The following is a 21,667-nucleotide window of genomic DNA, read 5'->3' as shown; positions in this document are numbered from 1 at the left end:
TAGTATACTAAATAAGCTGTTATTGTGCAGGTGTAACATTAACCATACGGTATTCTAGAGGAAATGATGTCAACAAAAAGACCATACCCTGATTATTGCATCATTATCCACACATTTTCATAGGACGGTCAACACTTTGTAAGATGGTATATTGGCTGTCACTGAGGCTGGTGGTGAATCTTGAGTAGAAAGCAACATTCTCTGTTTATGAAGCAGCATGCTGTAAGAGAAAGCATGCAGTGCTGACATCTCTAGGGCCACAGTGCTGAACAATCAGATGCTTAACAATTACATAGTTTATGACAGCTTCTTTCATGTGTTCTGAACTAATTGGTGGCATTAGGTGGGAATGATGTAGTGGTAGTTTGTTTGCTTTTACTACCATGCCATAAGGATTGCTAGGGACCAGAAGCACTACATCCTCATTTCGTGAGTTTAGCTGAAGACAGCATATTTCAAGATCTTTATATTATAGTTTCCTATTCTTGATGTAACCAGCTTTTTATTTTTGTGAAGATGCTTAATTTAGACACCACTATACAGTTCATTGAGTTTAGCTTAACTACATAGTTGGTCCTTGGAAGCAGAGCAACTGTTTTTGATGAGTTCCTTGTGATACTAAGCAGAGCATTATTAGGATTATCCACAATCATACATAGAAAAGATTCAACTTACCTAACTGGTGATGAGAGTCTCCTAGCTATAGAACACCCACTTCTCAGGAAGTAACCTTTACCCAGGAGACATTCTCCCTGGGGAAGCTAGCCCTTAAATGAGCCCGGGGGGAGGTGGACCCAGGTTCACTCCTTCTGGTTAGATGGGAAGCATGGGTGAATTGCTTGCACCCTGGGTGAATTGCTTGCACCTTCCTGGACCAGCCACCCCTTTCACCGTGTGCTTAATCATCAGTTCACATCATGACATAACAGTTCCCCTACATATATGTTGATCAAATTTTCACCTTTAAAGTTGGGAGTAGGATAAATTAGTACTGAATATAAATAAATCAGTATTCTGCAAGCAATGTAATATATCTTGTTTTTTCTTCTTCTGCCTTCCACTTCATTAGCTAGAAGCAGCCCAGGTTAATTGAGAGTTGGAACTCTATTCCAGACTATCACCTTTAGAGATAAATCAGTTTTCCTCAGAGCATCACGAGGTGATTGTTAGGGAAGGCACTTATAAAGGTCTTCCTTTGATGCACATGAGAAATCATTCATGTGAGACAGCAGCTTGCTGCCCATCAGTATGAAACTTAACAACTTTCTTTCTGGTCTTGGAAGAGGATGCAAACCAGGACAGCAGTCAAGCTGAATTGATTTAAGTCATAATTAAAACAGATTTTTTAAAGAAGTAGGCAATCTTATGTGCTTTTAGTATTATTTTCTTGAAAATACCTGGCTCTCTGGTTGTCAAAAACTGAAAGAAGCTGTTTTAAATTGCTATAGTCTGTTATATTGAAGTTATCATCAGTTTTGCTCAACATAGAATCATAGAATGGTTTGGATTGGAAAGGACCTTTATGATCACCTAGTTCCAACTCCCCTGCTATAGGCAGAGACACCTCCTTACACGCTTTCAAGCAATCTAACACAACCTAAGACAAATTTAATCAGTTTCTTAATATGTACATGTCTTTATTTTTTTAAAATAATGATTGACAAATGTGTTATTTATCAGCTGCTGGTTAATGTTGATTTAGGGCATATACAGTTGTGTTTAGATAGAAATACACGCTTCCTTGCAAAGTGTACTATGTGTTTTAACACTAATAAAGTAGACTAATCAAAGACAGTATTTTTAGTGACTAAAGCAGATTGTTTCTGGGTATTATGGCCTTCCTGTTCATGTAGTTAATATATATCATCCCGAGAAGGAAAAGTACATGTGTTTTTGGTCTAACAAGCCCTTTATGACTTTCTTCTGAAACTGTGCATGGAATATAGTGGCATATGATTTTTGAAGTGGCAAAAAAGACCAATTTTTTTAAAGAGTTATTGTGACCTATGTTTTATTATGTCAGTAAGTATTCCCTAATGTAAGCAGATGCTTGTTCTATTGTGCAGGTAGGTAGTATCTCTGAGCTTTGTCCTTTTGTTGATGGATTTTAAGAATTTAGTGCACAAAATACTAATTTTGCCAAATTAGAAAAAAAAGTATGAAGAAACTTGCTATGAAATGTCTCTGCTGTTTTCACTCGTGTCTCTTTGGTTGTGTGCTGCTTGTGATGAGGACTGTCTGTGTATGTATGGAGCTTAGAATGGTAAGCTTCAATGCAGGTGTCTTCCCTTCGTATTAATCATTTGCTCTAAGTGAAGTAAGGAAGAGTCAGTAATGACTGAAGCAAAGGGCTGCTGTGACTGTTACAATGTGATTGCCTTCAGTGCTGTTCTACTGGTGTATTCTGGTGATGGATTGGGCCTAAGATACATAAGGACAAATAAAGAATAATGGAATAAAGTATAAATATATTACTCTATAAATCTCGCTCAGAGTGCGCAGTATCTGAAAGGTTAATATATATAATACTTGAGTGCTGGCAACTCATATACTGAAGTAGATTCAAAGAGATACCTGCAAATTTAATTACCTTGCTAACTGACAAAATCCGATGCCCATATTTTTGGTGAAAGTAACAATCAAGGAAAATTAAGGTACAGGGAGAACCAAAATTCTTTGTATTTGGTTTTTGCTGTGGGAGCTCTTTAATCTTTAAATCACTTTTAACAGCAGTATGTAATACCACTTGCTAAGACAGTGTGTATAGTGTAGACTTGTGTTTAAGGAATCTAATTTATCTAGGATGCCTATATCTGTGTTTCCCAGCCTTGTTTTTCAGTGGGGGTGGCCATAGTGGCTTCCAGCTCTGTGTAAAGCTGTTGCGTGTGTGCAGGTAGAAATTTAGTGTTGCCTTGGAGGTGCTGGTTGTGTTTTCAAGTGGCTTGCCATGAAAATGTTTTTCATAATTATGTACTCTTAACATTGCAACTTCAGTATCGAATTGCATTTGTTTATTTATTTATTTTTCAGCATTGTTATTGAGTGCTTTTACTCAGAATTTAAAGAAGTGTTTGGATAGTTGTTAGCTGCTGGAGAGGAGAAGAGGATTCTGGAGTTATTAAGCTTTCCACTTCTGTCTGAAATCACCTCCTCTACCCAAACCTGTGAAGACTGTAATTTCTGAATTGGAGTTTTTTGCCAAAGTTGATTTTGTCGGTCATCTTTGTTCAGAGATCAGTTCTGAATGACTGTCTGTTTATTTATACATATATATTTATGTATTTATACAGGAATATACGTTCTGGCATTCATGAGGAGTGCTTTGAGGAGAATGAGTGCTCCTTTTGAGAATAAGGACTTGATTTGGGGTGATTCTTAAGAATTTTTTCTGAAAATGGCTTACCACATAATGAGGGACATGTGTTTGTTTTGATTCCTCTGTGATCAGAAGGCTTTTGGCTTTGCTGAGTATTTACATTAAGCCATTAATAGATATGCTTTAAAACTTCATGTCTTGCACACACATATTCAATACTGATGATAACTGGTATGGCCAGATCTGACACGCTAATTAAACAAGCAGATGCCATTCAGATGGTAAAAGCCTGTTCTAAACTAAAAGGCTGTTATAAAAGTACTTGAAAAGGGAAATGAACATTTTTATTGAAGTAGTTATTCAGCTTTTACTGTAAATCGTTATTATTCTGCAATACAACTGCTGCTTCATCATCTGTCAGTAGACCTTTCTAGGACCAAATCTTTTTGACCTCAGTAGCGCTGCTGAAGTCGGTATGGCTGCGCTGCACAGTTCCTGTATACAGATAGTGGAGGAAGTGAGAGAGGAGGAAGTCTGATCACTTTCCCTTTTTTTCATCCATAATCTTGGACTGAAATTTACATTGTTGGAATTGGCAATAGAAGAATTTTCATCAAACTACTGAATTGAGTTAGGCTGTTTTTACAGGAATACACCAGTCAGGGCTCTCAGATGAAGACCCTACATCACGTAAGGCAAAAAAGAAACTACCTTATCTCTTTGCATCCTTAGGTCATTTCCATGGTGACAAGTTTTGTTTGGGAGTATCCATTGCTTATGTTGCAAAGGAAACAAAGAGTACATGGAGCTACTTCAAAAGGCGAAGTGGTTTAGAAGATAGGCATGTTCTGTTTTCCTTTTTTTTAACATATAGAAATCAACTAGGAGTATTTTCCCTTTAACATTGCTGTAGTCATGGATTGGTAGTCAGAGAGGAAAACAACTTTTCCCATTTTCTGTAAACCCAATTTTAGGTACTTCAAGCATGGACAATGGTTTTGCAAGTTGTTATCTTCATAATGTGCAGAGAAAATTAAGGGTTTCAATTATTCTTAAAGCAGCGAAAAAATCTATTTTAAATTAAAATTAGTGTCCCCCTTTGCTACTGCAATGAAACTCTCACTTCGCAGCCACACTGCACAGTTTAAATTGTCGTGCAACATGACATTTGAGCATGTGAATGACTGTTAATTTTCCCTGGGCTATGCTCATACGTTTAGCTCCGTAAAAGATTCAGAGAGGCGTGGTGGTGCAGTCAGCACTTGGATAGCTTCGTGTTTGAGCTTATGCTCAATTTCCAGTGGAATCATGCATGAGAGTCTAGTCAAAAGTCCTAAATTGTGTGAGATAACTCTGGAGCAGAACTGAAGTTCTCTACGGTTTCAGTATGTCTGCAAATTGCACTGCTGAAGCTTCATTTTTCTTAATTACAAAGTGACTTTATTTTACCCAATGCTGGTATCCTCTGTGAGCTCAGAGAAGGGTCTTGTGCAGTGAAATGTTGAGCAGAGTTGAATTGGTTTACGATTTTAATGGAGAATGAAAAATCAAGCAGAGTCTTGGCTGATGCCAAGAAAGACTTGGCAGGGGAAAAAAGGAATTCTTGGTTAACAAATGGAAGTTCAAAGAGAGTTGAGACCCCATATGACTTGTGAACAAACACCCCAGCATTACTTGTTCATTTAATTGCAGCATCAATCAAAATAAGCTGTTTGAGATTTAAGCCAACAGAATAGTGGTGGTTATGTCATAAGGTATAAAAGTTTTAACATTGCTTCTTAGTTTGCATTAGTGTGACTGGCATTACTTGTGAGTTACAAGTGGTAATCTTAAGATCATGTCAATAAGATCTTTATGCTATATACTCCCTGTTGTGTTTGATATACAATATACCAAAAATGTTTTATGGAGAAGAAGTTTATTTACTAACTGTTTAGAGAGCTTTGCATTTTTACTGGAGATGGTTTTCATTTCCCTCATCTGTAAATCTAGACTCTTTAGTTATTCTTTTGCTGTATATAGTCCAGAAAGGAAGATATTTTAGTGCGCATTCAAAGCCTGTAGTAATTACTTGTAGTAAAATATAGTACCTAAACAAAATGTTCTTAAGATTTAGTGCCTTAAAAGTATAGGAAATAAAAGCATATGCTCTGTAATGAGTAAAAAGTGGTATTCTACTTTTTCCTACATTAAAAATATGTAACTTTTTGTAGAGTCGCAAGATAGGTTTTCAAAACAGGTTCCTGATTTATAAGGTATTTTTGCCTGTCCTGTTCCAAAAGTCAGAATTGTTCTCAAAGAGAAAAGCCTTAATTTTTGTGTAGAAACATGAAAACTGGGAATGGCTGTCTGGTCAATAATATGATTCATTTATTTATACCTGCAAGGGATTAAGTTCATTTGAAATAACTTAAACATTTAAGTGAATTTGGAAGTATGGAGGTATGGTAGGTTTAATCGTTTTCCTAGAGTTGTAGCCTACGTGATCTGTAAGGATGTTCCAGAAGGATTACCCAATTCCTCAGTGTCTCCTTTTAAAGGTCCAAAAGTTGCATTCCAGTGGTAACCACTTTGCTTGGAGGCAGACACGCAGGTATTGCTTGGTGAGACTGCACCTCAGTCTGAAAAACTGCCATTAGTTCAGGAAGAGTAGGAGGAAATGCAGATGTGATTTTCCTTTATTACTTCAGGTGGATGGCCTTATCTGACTGTCAGATATCCGGAGACAGCACAGTTCTATTTTGCTAAGTAGCTAAGGTTACTAACCTCCACCTTTTTTGTGATGACACCATCTACCTGTATGACACAATATATCAGGGAAACAATGTATTCTCTTTTAATTTGCCTTGACTGTTGGACTGGATGATCTTGGAGGTCTTTTTCAACCTTGGCGATTCTGTGATTCTCTGATCCTTTCCAGTCTTACTGCTAAGCCATTAAATTAGTAGCTTTGCTCACGATGTTGTAGATTCTGTGGTTATGTAGAAGCACACCATGAAAATTCTTCACTGGGAGCAGTCTATGGTGTACAATGCAGTAGGAAGAATTCCAATTTCGTAATTGCATTTTTAGTTTTTTCAGTTGTCTTGTTTAAAGTTGGCCGTCAGATGAATTTGAATATCTTGGAAATACATAAAAACATTAAAAACACCAACACAGTCTGTGTGTCTGACTTCTTACATGACTTTTCAGGGGTTATGAGCACTTTGCTACGAGAAGCAGCTGTTAACTCCATTGACAAACTTCAGAATATGAAAATGTATACATATATATATACACATACATATATATATATGTATATTTGCAAAGTAACACAGGATAGAGAAAATCTTATCTCCTCTGCTTTTGCCAGTGTTCACCTGCATTAACTTTCTTTAACCATGAAATAAAGAGGCAGTGTCAGTAAAACATCTCTTCTGTATCAGTGGAGTGTGCATGTCAGGTGTTGCTAGTTAGGGGCCACTGCTGTTCATATTTTATAGCTGTGGGGAAAAAAAGTGAAAGCCTGGTGGAAAAAAAAATCAAATTTGTTTCTTGCATTTATGTTTGAATCTGCTTAAGATGTTGAAGTAACAAAACACAGATTAAAAACTTGTTCCTTTAAGAGGAGAAATGTTGTATTTTCAATTCCTTCTAGCAATAAAGTCACAGACACCTTACAGACTGACGTTGTGCTTAATGCTTAATCTTGCTTTAGTCAAGAATTAGCCAAGATGGAATGTTAGTAAACAGCAGAGAAATGCTGACCTGTAAGAAAGAGACAACAGCGAGAGTGTTTAGGTGATATCCATTGAAATGCTGGATCTTGAATGTTGTATTTAAGTCCTCTTATGCTTAAAATAGAGAGATTAAACAGGAAGCAGAGTATGTTACTTAAGAGTGTAAATGAAGAAAATTATGACTTCTGTATGAGAGATTACTTAAAAAAAAAAAAAGGTATTTGCAATATCATAGAATCACCAAGGTTGGAAAAGACCCACAGGATCACACAGCCCAACCATTCACCTATCACCAATGGTTCTCACTAAACCGTGTCCCTCAACACAACATCCAGTATGTCCAGCTGCAGTTTGAAAGGTGGAGTGTAAGCAGTATTCGTCAGCCTAATGTGATTTACACTGACATTTCTGGTGACTTTGCATTCATTTTGGTGGGAATTTGTGTCTAGACCAACTACAAAGCGTTAAGACAAATGGGATGAAATTATGGAGAAACCTACTCCAAACTGATTGTTCTGCCTGTCTTATAGCATGGATAAAGCTCAAGGGTCTAATGTAAGTGCAACCATAAGGTATTTTAAGTAAATCAAATACCATTGGTGCAGCATTCAATTAGCAAGCAGCGTCTGAGTGACCACTGCAGTTTGTATGCAGTTTTATTTCCTTTTGTACAAAACACCACTGAGAGATTGTGTTGTAATAGGAAGAGAATACTGTGTGTTCTGTTTACTGGGAGTACACAGCTGTTTGTGACCCTTTTTTAAAGACTGTGAGTATTTGTACTCTTGCCAGTTAATTTGGGAGTAGGAGTGTCAGTGAGTGGAATAAAATACGGAAAATAATGCTGTGTTGTATGTAACACCTGCCATACTCTAGAATGTTAAATCACTTGCTGAATAAATGCTGAGATGGATAAAGTATGACAATGACTAAGCAAATACATCACCTGCTAAAGTTTTGGTAAGATAAACAGCATCCAGTCATTAGCACCATTAAAATTGCTTCTGAAAGAAGGACTTGCCTGGACCTGTGAGGGCTGAACCTCTGTTATGTCTTTCATTACATAGTCATAGAAATTACAAAACAACAAACCAAAGTAAGACTGGAAAGCCCTCGAGATACTGTTTAGTCAGTTCTTTGGCCCCAAAAGTAGGCTGACTTTTATACCCATCTTTAAGTGCAGGTTTCCGGAAATCTGTATGGAATAATGAAACAGTGGGGTGTGCAGGAGCCCTCTCTTGCAGTAGTTCACTCCATTTGTAGAAAGACTTCTAAAAACTTAAATAATTTCTTCTGGCTTCAGTTTAAGTACATTGATGCTTTTCCTAACTAGCATACAGCGAATTATTCCCTGTACTGTGCAACTTTCCTTCTGACTCGATGAGGATGAAAATGCCTCAGTTTCTTTAGTCTAAATAGTCCTGATATATTCATTCTTTCCACATAGTTCATTCTTTTTGAGATGTGACAATTTGTGTTGCTATATGAAGAATCTTTCCAGTTGCTTAATGTGACTCTGTTTGATTCTGTATTCCTTACTGCTCTTAAATGGACGGACAGGACTGCTTCCTATTTTATGGAGTGTATACTTCTGTTTTATATTCCTGTATGATGATGGCTTTTTTTTCTTCTTAAATCACGTTTTGAACTTGTTTTCAGCTCACGGTCTCTTATAACTCCGTGTCTTCATCTGAAGTACCTGCCGTCCAGCCACTTGCTGAGCAGTTGATAACCTGCCTAAGTACAAAAACTTGCACTTGCCCCTGCTGAATCTTTCTGTTATTTTACTGTCCACTTGTCTAGGTTGACAGAATAATTTTGAATTTCAGCCTGTTATCCAGCATAGCTGCAATGTCAGCTCTTGATGATCTGCAGACTTAAGCATATTCTCTGTTCAGGTATGTAGGTTGCTTGTGAAAATACTGCCTGAAACTAGTTCTGGTCCTTGCAAAAACCCACTCAGTACCCTTCTTCATTTTTGATAGAGAGCTAGTGACAGTTTTGGGGTGTGTGGGGGGCGGGCCCTTAAATCAACAAATTTTGCCTATAGTAATCTGGTATAGAGCAGATTGTCTGTCTTTTCTTTTGTAATGCAAGCATGGAAGGGAAATGAGGAGTCTCCTGGTTCCACATGCCTTTGCTATCTTCTCCCCACTGCATTTTCAGTGGGATAGAAGAAAATGTGAATGTTTTAATGAGATTGAACTATAAGAAATGGAAATAATTATTCCTATGCGCAAAGTGGGACTTACTGCTTAGACATGATCTTACAGTACACAATGAGAAGATAATGTGGAGATGATTGTTTGCACCTTAGTAACTCTGTATTTGTTGATAGCTGGGTGATCAAATCCAGGCATTCTGGGGCTGTTCTAATAGCTTCGATTACCAAAGCTGTGCTTTCTGAGGTTGGACACCTGAAGTTAGTAGATACCTGTAAAAGTGCAGGTCACAGTTGGACTCAGAGAAAGCTGAGTTCTGGGGGAGGCATTTGTGTGCAGGCCTTATATTCCACTTTGTAACATAGTATAATGCTTTGTCATTATGCAGTATACTCTTAAAATTATTCAACATTTGTATTTATACTAGGAAATATGTTATGAGGTCAATCATATGTTATGAAAACACTGTGACATGCTGAAAAATGCGTAGAATTCAGTGTATGTATTTTGTGGTGAGGGCCAACTGCAGTTGCATGGTGTAGCTAGATGTGAAGTCCTCAGTAGTCCTATCATCAATATTTTACTGGTGTTGTCATGCTTGTTTGTGGAATTGGAGCAAACACTGAGGAGAATGAATCCAAATCTGCTGCTAATTCTGCTAATTGCCCACAGGTTGATAATAGCAGCCTTGGGACTTTTGAGAGAAGGAAATGGTAGAAGTTAAGTTGACAGATGTCCTGACTGCACTGAATTTGATGCCGGTGGAATTTAAACTGAATGAAGTATGGATACCATTAGTAGGGAGATAAGCACACAAGTTACGTGAACAGTTGAATGCAGTATTATCATACAGGGATATGCTGATACTTAAAATACCTTTTTATGTATCCCTAATGTACTGGAGGGTCATGTTCTAAAGTTCTCTGAGGACAGATTTGAGTTCAGGTCTTAAACTGCAGATTCCTGCCATATGAAATATGTCTAATGCAGGATTCAAGGGCTCTAAGTGATTTTTATGGCTGTCTTTGCAGGGCATACATGGGGAAGAGCCGAGTGCTACCCTTCTGCAAAGCAGTATGTTTCAGCCTTACGTGTGAGCATACATCACACACATCTGCAGGTATACCTGGAGATATTTTTTAATGTTTGTTTCTCAATTTACAGCAAACTTAGAAAAAGTTGAAGGTGACTGAAATTTAGATTTTTTTCCACTGGTGAAATATTTGTGTTACCCACACTACGTAGCATCAAAATAAACACTAGAGAAGAGTAGTAATTTGAAAGTATAAAAGAGAAGAAACAATAAAGAGCTTTCCCCAGTTTGTGAATTTGCTGTGAGAAGAGGCTGGTTTTAAGTTTTTAAGTCCTCTACCTAAAATGTCCTACTGAGTGCTTCATAGTTATTTTAAATTCATGTAGTGCTAAAGAAGACCAAATGCCCACAGCAGGTCAGCACTGGCAATAATGCTGGAAACCACCTTTCCCCTGCTTCTTTCTTAATTAAACAGCATCGGCCTGGAAGCAAGAGGTTGCTCTTTTTTATTTTTATTTTTATTTTTTCTGTCTGACTGTATGCTATATGTAATCTTTTCCTATAATTACGAGCAGAGTTGCTGATTCTAACGTCTTTTATGTGTGATTGCATTTTTGCATTTTTGTCAATTGCATTACTCTGTGGTTGAAGTCCCTATCGTGATGTAGCTCTTCTTTAATGGTTGTTGAAATATTAACACGATCTCTTGATTGCTTTGTTTTTCTTTTCCTTTGAGCTGTGTTTTTTGGCTAGCTCTGTAGTAAGAAGTAAACAAGAACAGAACAGACAGACTTCAGTTTCATTCTGCTTAAATTCTTCACATTTTGTTTGTAAACCTTGCTATGCAGCGATCTCACCCAATATCTTATTCAAATGACGTGCCTCAAAAAAAGTTCATTTGTCATTGCTCTTCAGCTTCATTGAAGAAAATTTAAACATTCCTATTCATTCTATTGATTCTTATTTAGCAAATTTCCCTCTGTGGTGTCAATGAATGAATGAAACAGTGAATGCCATCAGCAATTGCTTGAGTCAATCCAGTTATTCTACTCTGTCTCCCAACAGATGACGGAAGGAATTGGAGAGTTCTCAGCCCAGATGCCACTGTGTTTATTAAAATAGCAGAAAACTAGCTGCCATGAAAGACCGAGATGGTGGTGGATAGTGGTTTTGACTTTTAAGAATTCAAAAAGTTTCATTCTGAGGCTTTTCATCTTTGCTGTAGTTATCTGTTGGATTTTATGGAAATATTTCCCACCAAAGTTCAATCGTTCAATTCTACCATGTCTAAATAAATATCAAATGCAGCAGTAGGACATGCGACTTCTTATGGTGAGGTGACAGAAAATAATCACTGCTATCAAAAAACATGTACTAAATCCAGTCTGACTTAGCTGGGAACAGACCCCAGAACAGAGCACTAAAAACATTTGGACTTCCAGGTACTGTGAGGTAAGAACAGATCAGTATCCTGCAAATTAACATCACCCAGCTGAGTGCACATCTTGGTGACCATAATTAAAGTCAGCTGATAGCCAAGGAAGGCATTGTGCTTGGAGGGCTTCACCAGTGTGCCACCAGTGTTGTTATTAACTTTGAACCAAGTGTGTGAACAACACGTTGTTTTCACTGTTAGGATTACTGTTATCATTTAAACTGCCATGGAGAGTAAGCTTATGCTTTCTTTGATCTGCATTCTAAAATGTTTTCTTGAACATCCACTAAAAAACATTAGAAGTTATTTTCAAGTACTGTATGTTTTTATATTCTGCTGGAACACTTTTACAGATTAATTAAACATTCCATGAAATATTGGAAACCTCAAACCATTAGCAGCATAATACTGAAACAAAACCCTTTCATTAAAATAGTTGTCAGTGATCTTTTAAGAATAGATGAGTGAGTTGTCTGAGTTTCAGACTCAAGGAAGCATAGACAGAGAAAAAGTAGCTTTTCTGCATGATAAATGAAATTTTGTAGTAACAAACAAAAAACCAACCAGGGAGGATAGTGGAAGGGAATAAGTAAACAACTGGAAATGCTTGGCTGTCATTTATAAATATGAAATTACTACATGGAGGTTTATTTTATTTCTACAGAAGTTGGATGTTTATAATCATGCGTATAAATCTTTGCAGTTTTACTTAGATTTGTTTTTTTTTTTTTTAATAAATTGTCAGTTCGCTTTTGGACATTTGGATCAGGTTCATCAGACACGATGAATATGGTTTTGTCTGCTTGGGCTCAAAAGTGAAGTCAATATTCTTATTTTAATGTTGTCTAGAAAATGAGGTGGTGTGCCAAACTAGACCAGATGTTGTATTGAACAGCAAGCTGTACAAATTTCTTGTAATTCTTTTGGCTCCCTGAACATATGTAATCATACACTGGTAGTGTGAAAATGAAGCGAATCCTTTTTTAAAGGACTCGGTAAAGTAATGATAAATAGAGGATACAGAAACGTTAAAATGGAATTTAGTTACCATATTGGTTATGTGATAGTCTATATCTGGGAAATTATAACATTGATATTAGCAAGTGTAAAGAATAAAGCAATTCTAAACCAGGATTTTTATGTAACAGCTCAGGATGGCAGACTCTGGAACTCCAGGAATATAATACAAAAGTTTTGTAATTAAAAAAAATATGAGTGCATGTTATAAATCTATGGTTTGTCACTGTTCGATGCTCTGGAGATGCTACTTCTATTTTCTTTCTCTGAGTTGAGGCCTGATTGCCCTCACATTTCAGAGCAGTTCATTACAGAAATAGTCAATTGGTTTTCACATGTTTAAGGGAGAGAAGTTCTGGCCATGCCTTCTACCTGTTTGCTCACTTTGGTCTTCTCACATCCCATGTAGTTGACTGGCCTTAGAAAATCACCATTTCCTACCTTTTTGCACATTCGGGGACTTGCATGTTGTGCCGCTCCATTCAATTAGGATTTTATCTCAGTGCATCCTGTAATGCTTTTAAATCCCCGCATGGATTTACTTCTACTCTGCCCCCTGGCCATAGGAAGGGTTATCATTTAGAATTTATTTAGGTCTAGTAAATGGTATCTCTCAGTGGTGATCCCACACTTCTTCCGATTATCTGCACTGGCTGCACCATGCATTGCAGATCTCCCTTCTAGGTGCCGTTATCTTTAAATTTTTAGGCAGGAGCTCCTAACATTTTTTGAGGCAGAGCAAATGCATGACTCTGCTGTTTCATGGCATTGGTTAGGTTTACTTTCTGTTGCTTTTTGGCTGAAATCACTGTGGGCTTTGTGTAAACTCTGAGCACTTGGGCCCCAGTTCTGCAAAACACTTCAGCAAATGTGAACTGCTGTGCCAGACTGGGACCCAGATTCCTAAGCCAGGTCCTGAGACTTGATGACACGTTGATGCTTTTGGTTGGGTTTCCACTGAGAAAGATGATTTCAGGATTCTTAACTTCATTTCTTGCCTTGAGTCTTGGTATGTCTTGCATTCATTAGAATCTCAGATGACTCTGGCAATTCTCACAATTGATTCAGGGAAAGTAAAGCTGAGTTAAGCTATTTTTAAACAGTGTAGAATCTTGTCATTAGCTGAAATTCAATTGCTTTGAATAACCTCACTCTCTCTGGAAGATGAAGGGAATGTTGTGCACCCAAGGAATGGATAACAACAAGCTAATGAGGTGGGTGTGAGATAAAGTGCCATGAGGGCTGAAGGAGAAGAAAACCTGCACATCAGCAGCCCTTCCTCAGCAGTTGCCACATGTTGTGGCTTTGTGGTTGCTGCCACTTGCTGGGTAAACCTGAAGGTGTGTTCTTAGGCTGCATTGAAGCAGTACGCTGCTGCCAAAAGTAGTTCCACCATCATAGCCGGCAGTCAGGGGCTGGGGGGATGTACAGAAGTTACTCTGGTGGAAAACTTACCCACCATTTAGTGGTTTATTTTTCATGGCTGGATTGGCAGGCTGATGTAATTCATTCTCCATCCCGTGAGGTAAGACTGGCAGTGCAATTAAGCAGAACGTTCCCAGTAAGAAGCCCCTAAAAATCCCCTCAAGGTAAACAATGTCTTTGGTTCTGGTAAACATGGTGACCAGAGGTGGGAGACAAAGGGACATGGCCAACCTCTTTTCAGTGGTCCTTGGGGACAGGACAAGGGGAAGCAGCCATGAACTGGAGCATAGGAAGTTCTGCACCAATATGTGAAGGAACTTCTTCACAGTGAGGGTAATGGAGCACTGGAACAGGCTGCCCAGGGAGATTGAGGAGTCTCCTTTTCTGGAGATATTCAAGACCTGCCTGGATGCCTACCTGTGCAGCCTGCTGTAGGAAGTCTGCTTTGCAGGGAGTTGGACTCAAGGATCTCTAGAGGTCCCTTCCAGCCCTTACAATTCTGTGATTCTGTGAAATCCTAGTTAAAAGAAGGTGGTTTTTGAATGGCACACTGGTTTGCAGATCAACCCCTCCATAGAATATGTATATAATGAGCAGCAATGGTCTACTCTGTGTCACCTCACCAAATTTGTTACTGTTTTCCTTTCGTATTCCTGTTTACCTCAACGATGCTATTTTATTCCACTTCCCTTCTCTCTTAATTGTCTTCTATTTCTCTGATTGATCTGTGGATCATAATAAGTGCATAATTACAATTACACTAACATTAAGGCCAGGGAAGTTTTTGTGACAGTACAGTGACTGTATTTCTTCCTCGAGGAATCTAGATTTAAGACTTAAAATTTGCATATTCCAATAATTAGTTTCAACAATAATAACTCAGTATTTCTGAACTGTTTAGCATGATTTCTAATAGGTAATTTTGGCAAGCTACTTTATAATCATTGTGATTTTATTTTCACAGTAACCGCTATAGTTGTCAACTTGTTTATAGAATAATATTGCCAGCAAAAAAAAATCTGAATGCAGAAGAAAATAACATAATTAAAACTGTTCGAAAAGAAAAAATAAGTGAAAACAACATGTGGAAGTACAGTACTCTTGAATCAGGAGCTGCTGCACTAATAGGTATAAATAATACAATACTTTTCCTGTGGGAATCTTGTAAGGCTTAATTGCCTAAAGGCTGAAAGGCACTTTGTGATCCTGTGCAGAGATATGCTGTGTAAGAGTAGAATGCTACTTAATAAAAACCTAAATGCTGTTGTACAACACTGTTCTATGTATCTATCAGTACATCCAACTCGTACCAATGCTGATCAAACCTATGGGTATTACTGGAAATGTTTAAAGTTTAGAACAACTTAAGCTGAGTTGGGCTAGGTTTTGGTAAATCATATTATCATTTGATTACATTAATCATTTATTTGCTAATAGTATCACCTTTTTTGCTAAGGGGTTTAGATTACTTGTCTTTTTAATCTGTGATGCCTTTTTTACTTGCTTTTCTAATCTGCTTACGCTGAAGACATTTCTGGGAGAAATCAAGACTTGAAAACATGAATTCTAGATCTTAGTGGGTGATGGTCCTTTGCAGAAGTCAGTACTTGTTAATGCTAATTCTGAACGATGAATTCTCATCTTTAAATTCTCACGTTTATCCATTTATTATTATTATTTTCTACATAATTTTCTTGACAAATGGATTATTTATTATCATTTTAGCCCTGTTCTTACCAACGTCAGGGAAGTGGCATGCCCCAGGCACAGAAATACAGTTGCTTCCTTAGGAGCCTTCTAATTTTCTCCTTAAACGCTTTGTCAGAACCCTTGACAGACAAATGAAGATGGTACAGTTCAAACTAGAGGTGACTTCTTTGTACACGTGTGGTCATGTGTTCACTAACGAGGAAGTATCGTTCTACCGTGAAATCTCTGCTGCCAACATTTACATTCTCTCTTCTTTATCTATACTGAAGTCTGTGAGACTTATTGATTTTGAAGTAAAATCCATAGAGGAATTTGTCTCTGTCTTTCTTTTTTGGTTGGCTGTTGAAATATACATAGTTCTGGTAAATGCTCTGTCTGTTTGCAGAGTTTCATTATTTCTCTAATAGAGATAGACAAAGGAGAGATACTGCTGCTGAGTTGGAGTTTGAGCTGAGATCAAGTTCACATCACAGCTAAGGCTGAGATGTGTATTTCTGGTGGTACTGTGATGTTTTAGCTCAAGATGACAGCAAATACATGAAATTGATCTATTTAGAGCTTGGTGAGTCAGAAAGTTGATATGACAGAAAATTTGTAACTCCTCCTCACCCTCCCCCAACACTTAGGGGTGATAGATGGTAGAGCAGGCTAATTGATTATATATGTATTGAAACCAAGAAATAACTCCCTGTTCTAAAATATTCATTATATTTATTATGTGCTATTAATATCTAAGTTATTCATTCTTTTAAACTATAGCATATCTAGGATATTAACATACTGAGGAACTGGAGATGTATGGTGAGTCATGGATTTCGCCAGTTCTCAGTAACAGGAGATGGAGGGAATCAGAGTAATACCGAGAAGTAGCAGCTAAAGCAGAGATAAAGTCTTCCCCTAATCTGTGGAACAGTTGAGTGATTCATGCTAAGCCTACTTCTCTGGCAGGACCCATCTAAGTCATTTGGTTTACTTAGTATTGGATAGGTTGGGTTTGTTTCTTAGGATTCCTCTTTTCACTGTAACATATGAAGTGCCTGAACTGTATGTATTTGGGTGTAATGCATTTTTTTGCAGATGAAAGTGAATGTAACCCATTAGGTAGCCTGTGTATTGAATCTGGTAGGTAAAACATTGCTGTATTTCTGCCTTCTGCTTGAAGGAGATTGTCAGTAGTTATTTGATCAGTGAATGATACCTTTTGAACTGAAGAATATCTTCTGTCTACCACAAGCATCTGCAGAAGGCTGGGCTGCTGCTGCCAGGGGCATGCTTCTCCTATGGGAATAACTGCTGTTTCCTGTTGGCCCATCAGCTGGTCCAGCAATTCTCATGGCTGTGGTTAAGGAATTCTGCCTTACATTGTAAAGATAAAGCTATACAGCTTTATGCTTTTCTGAAGTTTATAGCAGTGTGTGTCTTCATCCCACAGATATCGCCGATGTATGGCAACACATGCATTAGTGACTTTCAATAAGTACAAAGCAATGCAGAAGTTCAGGAAGTTCTACTGTCTTAGGAGTGCAGTGTGTATTACGTTTGTCATGCCCCATACTGTGGAGCTGCTGTTTTATAGTCTAGTGTTTTCGATTACTGTGATGGCATCGTGCTTAAAATGAATTACTTGCTCTTCCTCTGCTGTCCTTTGCACTGTTACCAAGTCTATGCATGTCCCATTCTTGTTGTGTAATAACTGACTTCAAAAAACTATTACTCCCTCTTCCTGTTAAGACAGGATGAGGTGTTTATGATTTTATGTTCAAATGGTGCACTTAATCAGTGGGAAAAAGAAAAGATGCCACTGCACGTAAGTACTGCTAATATCTTATTTCTAACCAAATTAATTTTGGCTCAGAAAAAAATCCTTAGGAGTAAAATCCTTCAGGAGATATTCATCTATAGAAAAATAAAGATAGTCAAGTTTCAGATGTTGATGGAAAAAAGAAGGCAGAGGAGAAATGTTGGCAATCTTGACTGCAGTGAGAATTTTATGGTTATTTGATTGTATCTGTACCTTTGACCTGACAGTTACTTACAGTATGTCTTCTGAGCAAGAGAGCTGGCTGGCAACTTCTTCAACGTACTGAAAAGAGAACATTCCCTCAGACAAAGGTGTAGTGGTTCTTTTCAGATTGCTTTCCTCAAAAAATATAGATTTATTTAAAAGCAGGAGACAAATTTGGCAATATTTGACAGCAATTTATTGCTTTTTTTTGCAATCTAATTTGTAATGGATTGAAAATATGCTTGTGTAATGAGGATTTTTATTTAAAGTATGGAATGTGCTTTTAACCATTTTGTCTTATTGTGGAGGGAGGGAAGAGCACAGGTGTGTCAGCAGGAACTCAGATTAAGACTGCTTAACTTTCAGTAGGGTTCTGTGCTCCTCAGTTGTTGCATGCGATGGAAATTTTGCACTAAAGAGATTAATTGGCATTTCTTCAGTAAAGAGCAAACTTTTAGTTTGTGAAAAAGAAAATTGAGAAAAGAAAATAATGAAGGTATAAGTGAGAAAAAAAAAAAAAGCATACTTTATCTAAGGAGGCGTGATTTTTCCTGAATTTAATCTGCTTCCATGTATATATATCAAACTGTTCTTTTACACTGATAGCTATTTTTCCTCTGGCCTTGTATTTCGTTCTATTCAACCAAATTATTTTTGTTTGGACTGCTCACCTTAAGCTTCTAAATTTCACATGTTAAGAGTTTGGTGTCTTTCCGTCTTCTAGAACCAGAAACTTGAATTTGTTTGCCATGGGTCTTCCAATTCTAATTGTGCTGAACACTTTTAAAAATATATGTATTCTATGAATGCAGCTGTTTGTGATTAATCAGCTTGCTGATGGCAATTTCCAGTGTATGGTTACTCTACTCTTCTTGCGTAAGCCATTACTACCAGACGTCTTGAAATGTCATTGTGTCAATCTTTGAAACAGTCTTATTCCAGTTAGACAGTGCAGCTACACAGTTCAAAAGTGTCTTGAGTATTGGAACACTTGCTACTTGTCTTGAGTCTTCCCTAGAAAGTGTTATCATTTTCATAAGTGGAAAATTTATAGATAAACAATCAAGTGTCAGGAGAAACTGTTGGATCTATAACAACCTTTGATAGGCAGCACAGGGGACTGAAGCTTGTTGCAGTGTGATGTGAAATCCTTTCTCATTGATTCCAAGGTCCGGCATGAAATGGAGTGATGAATGTAAGTAAGATGATGACTGGAGATGTTTTTAAACTGTTGCTTTCCCAAGTGGTCCTTTGTAGAAGTGTATTCCCCTCTCCAAAGATACGCTGCTTGCTATGAATATCTTATGCTATCCTGCAGTCCTAAGGAATGGTGAAGGTGGTTGAAGGTATGCTTCATGTTTTCTCTGCTTGCCTCTGCATGTAGGACTGAGCAGAAAATAATGTAATTTCATAAGACAATAGACATATTCTGGCTCAGTTGTTTTAAAAGGTATGTGGTTGTTAATACCTTTTATTTCACATTTAAGAAAGTATTATGTAATACTGAGAAAAAAAAACGTGGTCTTGTCTTATGCCAGAAAATGTTTTCAATTTTCTCCCAATATTGCGAACCTCAAGATGTTGCCAAAGGCATCATTATGATTAATGGATCACTGTTAGAGAGCAGACAGGAAGCCAGCCTATGACACATCTTTGTTTCTGTTAGGAACAATAACAAAAAATGAATTACTCTCCATGTTCCTTGGAGCTTGCAAATGGATTATTAACTGTATGAACACGAGGTACATGAAAAAAGTGAGAGCCAAATACTTACAGGCTATGTTATCTTACTTCTGGCCTGGTAATTTGTAGTGTATGCGATGTGTTGTTTCGCTGAATGTTCAGCTATCATTGGTGACATCTGAAAACGCTCTGCACTTGGGAGGTCATATTCTAAAATGAATTCATTCTAAATCATCTGCCAGGCTATTTCAGAGGGCTTTGTTTGTAATATGAATTCAGCATATTCAATAAGAGGGAAAGTCCACTCTGGTGTGCAACAATATAGCTGCATTTCAAAATGAGTTTTAAAAAAGTCTGAGTTCATTATTGCTATTGCACATGAAATAATTTCTGCTAAATCCTGTGCAATACAGATATGGTCATGGCAATACAATTATATTTGCTGCTGTATGCCTACATAGTTTGCAAAACTAAAATTCAGTGCTTAGCTAAATTGCTAAGTAGACTGGTAAATGTCCAATTTTAGCAGCCTAACATATGCTTACAATTTTTGTCTTAACATATGCTATGTTGGTTGAACTCCCCTCCCCACACATACGGTAGATAAAAGCTGTCACATCACAAAATGGTGGCAGCCCAACTTTCTATCGTTTTCCATGGCACTTCAGACTCTTGCATTAATTAGCTATTCCTGGATAGGAGACAGACTCTTGTCTTTGTAGAATTTTGGTTTCAAACCCGTTGTATACTTCAGTTGCTGTATGCTGTAGCCCATCTGTATTTCTGCAGCCATAAACAGTAAAAAAACTAAAACGCAGCAGGGCATACAGTGAAGTGGTCAGTGGGAGTGAGGATGCTCCTGGTTTACAGGTCAAAATACCTAGCAAATGGCTCTGAAACCAGCCTTGTTTGGTTCCTTCATGGGGCTGTACTTTGCATGAAAAAGAGCTTTTCTATCGTTCACTGATCTAGAAGATACTGATTAAAACAGTGCTGGTGCACAGGGCTTTTTCTTTTCATCATGAGTTGCTAATCTTTCCCTCTTTTTTCCTCCTTTTTCAAAGCGGCGGACTTTTGCTGAGTATATGATTCTTCCCTAAAACTCAGTGGAGTTGAGGGCACTTGTGGCAGATTCCAGTGCATCTGTGATAATGCTGTCTTAATCCCTGCTGCACTGTGACACAGAAGGCTGGATTTCAACATGGAAAGACATGCCTTAACTAAAAGAATGGAGATTTAGGTGAGATGTTAGTAGTAGATTCTTAACTCAGAGGGAGGTGAGGCAGTGGCACAGGCTGCCCAGAGAAGCTGTTCAAGGCCAAGTTGGATAGGGCTCTGAGTAGCCTGATCTGGTGGGTAGCAGCCCTGCCCCCAGCAGGGAGGTTGGAACTGGATGTTCTTTAAGGTCTCTTTCAGCCCAAACTATTCTGTGGTTTACATTACAGCAGTATGATTCCTCATCTCGTCCAGCTGCCTTTTGAATGTGCTCCAAAATCATGATTTTTACTGGTACTTTGTTCTGCCATTTCTGTGCTGCTGAGCTCATGACTGTAGTATAGTTGTGCTCTGTGAAGTCCATTCTGCTTCTGCATAGAGATAGTTGGTTTTCTGTGAGAGATGAAGGAGCCCTCTGTTGATATTGCTTCAGAGATGGCGTAGGGGCTGTAGTAGGGCACTGACGTTGGCCAAGGGCAATTACATGTGTGCCTGGACTATCCACAGAATGGACAGGGTTGTTCTGAGGCCTTCATCCCTGACTAGCATGGGTCCCAGTTTCTGCTCCTTGGTTTGTTTCAAAGCTGATTTAAAAAACTGTACCCACACGTGGACATGTTTTCAAAGGAGATGGTGGGCCTGTCCATTGCGCGTCCATCCACAGTGCTTCAGGAAGCCCCAGGAGCTGCCTCAGCTCCCACCTGGGTAAAAGCCGCTATCACACCCTGAACGCACAACTGCTTTGGTGACGCTGGTGGTGTACTGTGCCATCTTTAGATCACAGGTGTTGATGGTGGTTTTTCAGTGTTTATTTCCTATTTGTGTATTTGTTGTCAGCTGTAGTACTGCTGCCGTTTAGCTGGTTAGCAGTCTATGTTGTGGCATTCAGGATTTGTCGGCGTGCACAGAAATTAGTTCCTCGTTACTTCCGACTAATAAGCACGGTG

The 21,667-nt window shown here is 38.1% G+C and overlaps 1 protein-coding gene across 31 annotated transcripts in view; it reads left to right on the top strand.

Annotated features, from left to right (window-relative positions):
* Positions 1-21,667, top strand: part of FARS2 (phenylalanyl-tRNA synthetase 2, mitochondrial) — a 239,355-nt gene that overhangs the window by 31,250 nt on the left and 186,438 nt on the right. For 6 of the 31 annotated variants that reach the window (XM_046938305.1, XM_040696290.2, XM_046938299.1 and 3 more), the window contains exon 3: positions 17,846-17,929. The exons of 21 other annotated variants lie outside the window; for them this stretch is intronic. The gene's annotated coding sequence lies outside the window, so the exon portion shown is untranslated. Of the gene's footprint in view, positions 1-10,228; positions 10,318-17,845; positions 17,930-21,667 lie in introns of all 31 variants that reach the window. 4 more of the 31 variants (XM_046938303.1, XM_046938300.1, XM_046938298.1 and 1 more) reach the window with 1 other exon arrangement.

The sequence above is a fragment of the Gallus gallus genome, chromosome 2, assembly GCF_016699485.2.
Source record: "Gallus gallus isolate bGalGal1 chromosome 2, bGalGal1.mat.broiler.GRCg7b, whole genome shotgun sequence".
Lineage (NCBI taxonomy): Eukaryota > Metazoa > Chordata > Aves > Galliformes > Phasianidae > Gallus > Gallus gallus.
The sequence above is the reverse complement of the archived record's forward strand: the minus strand, read 5'-3'. Positions and strand labels throughout refer to the sequence as shown.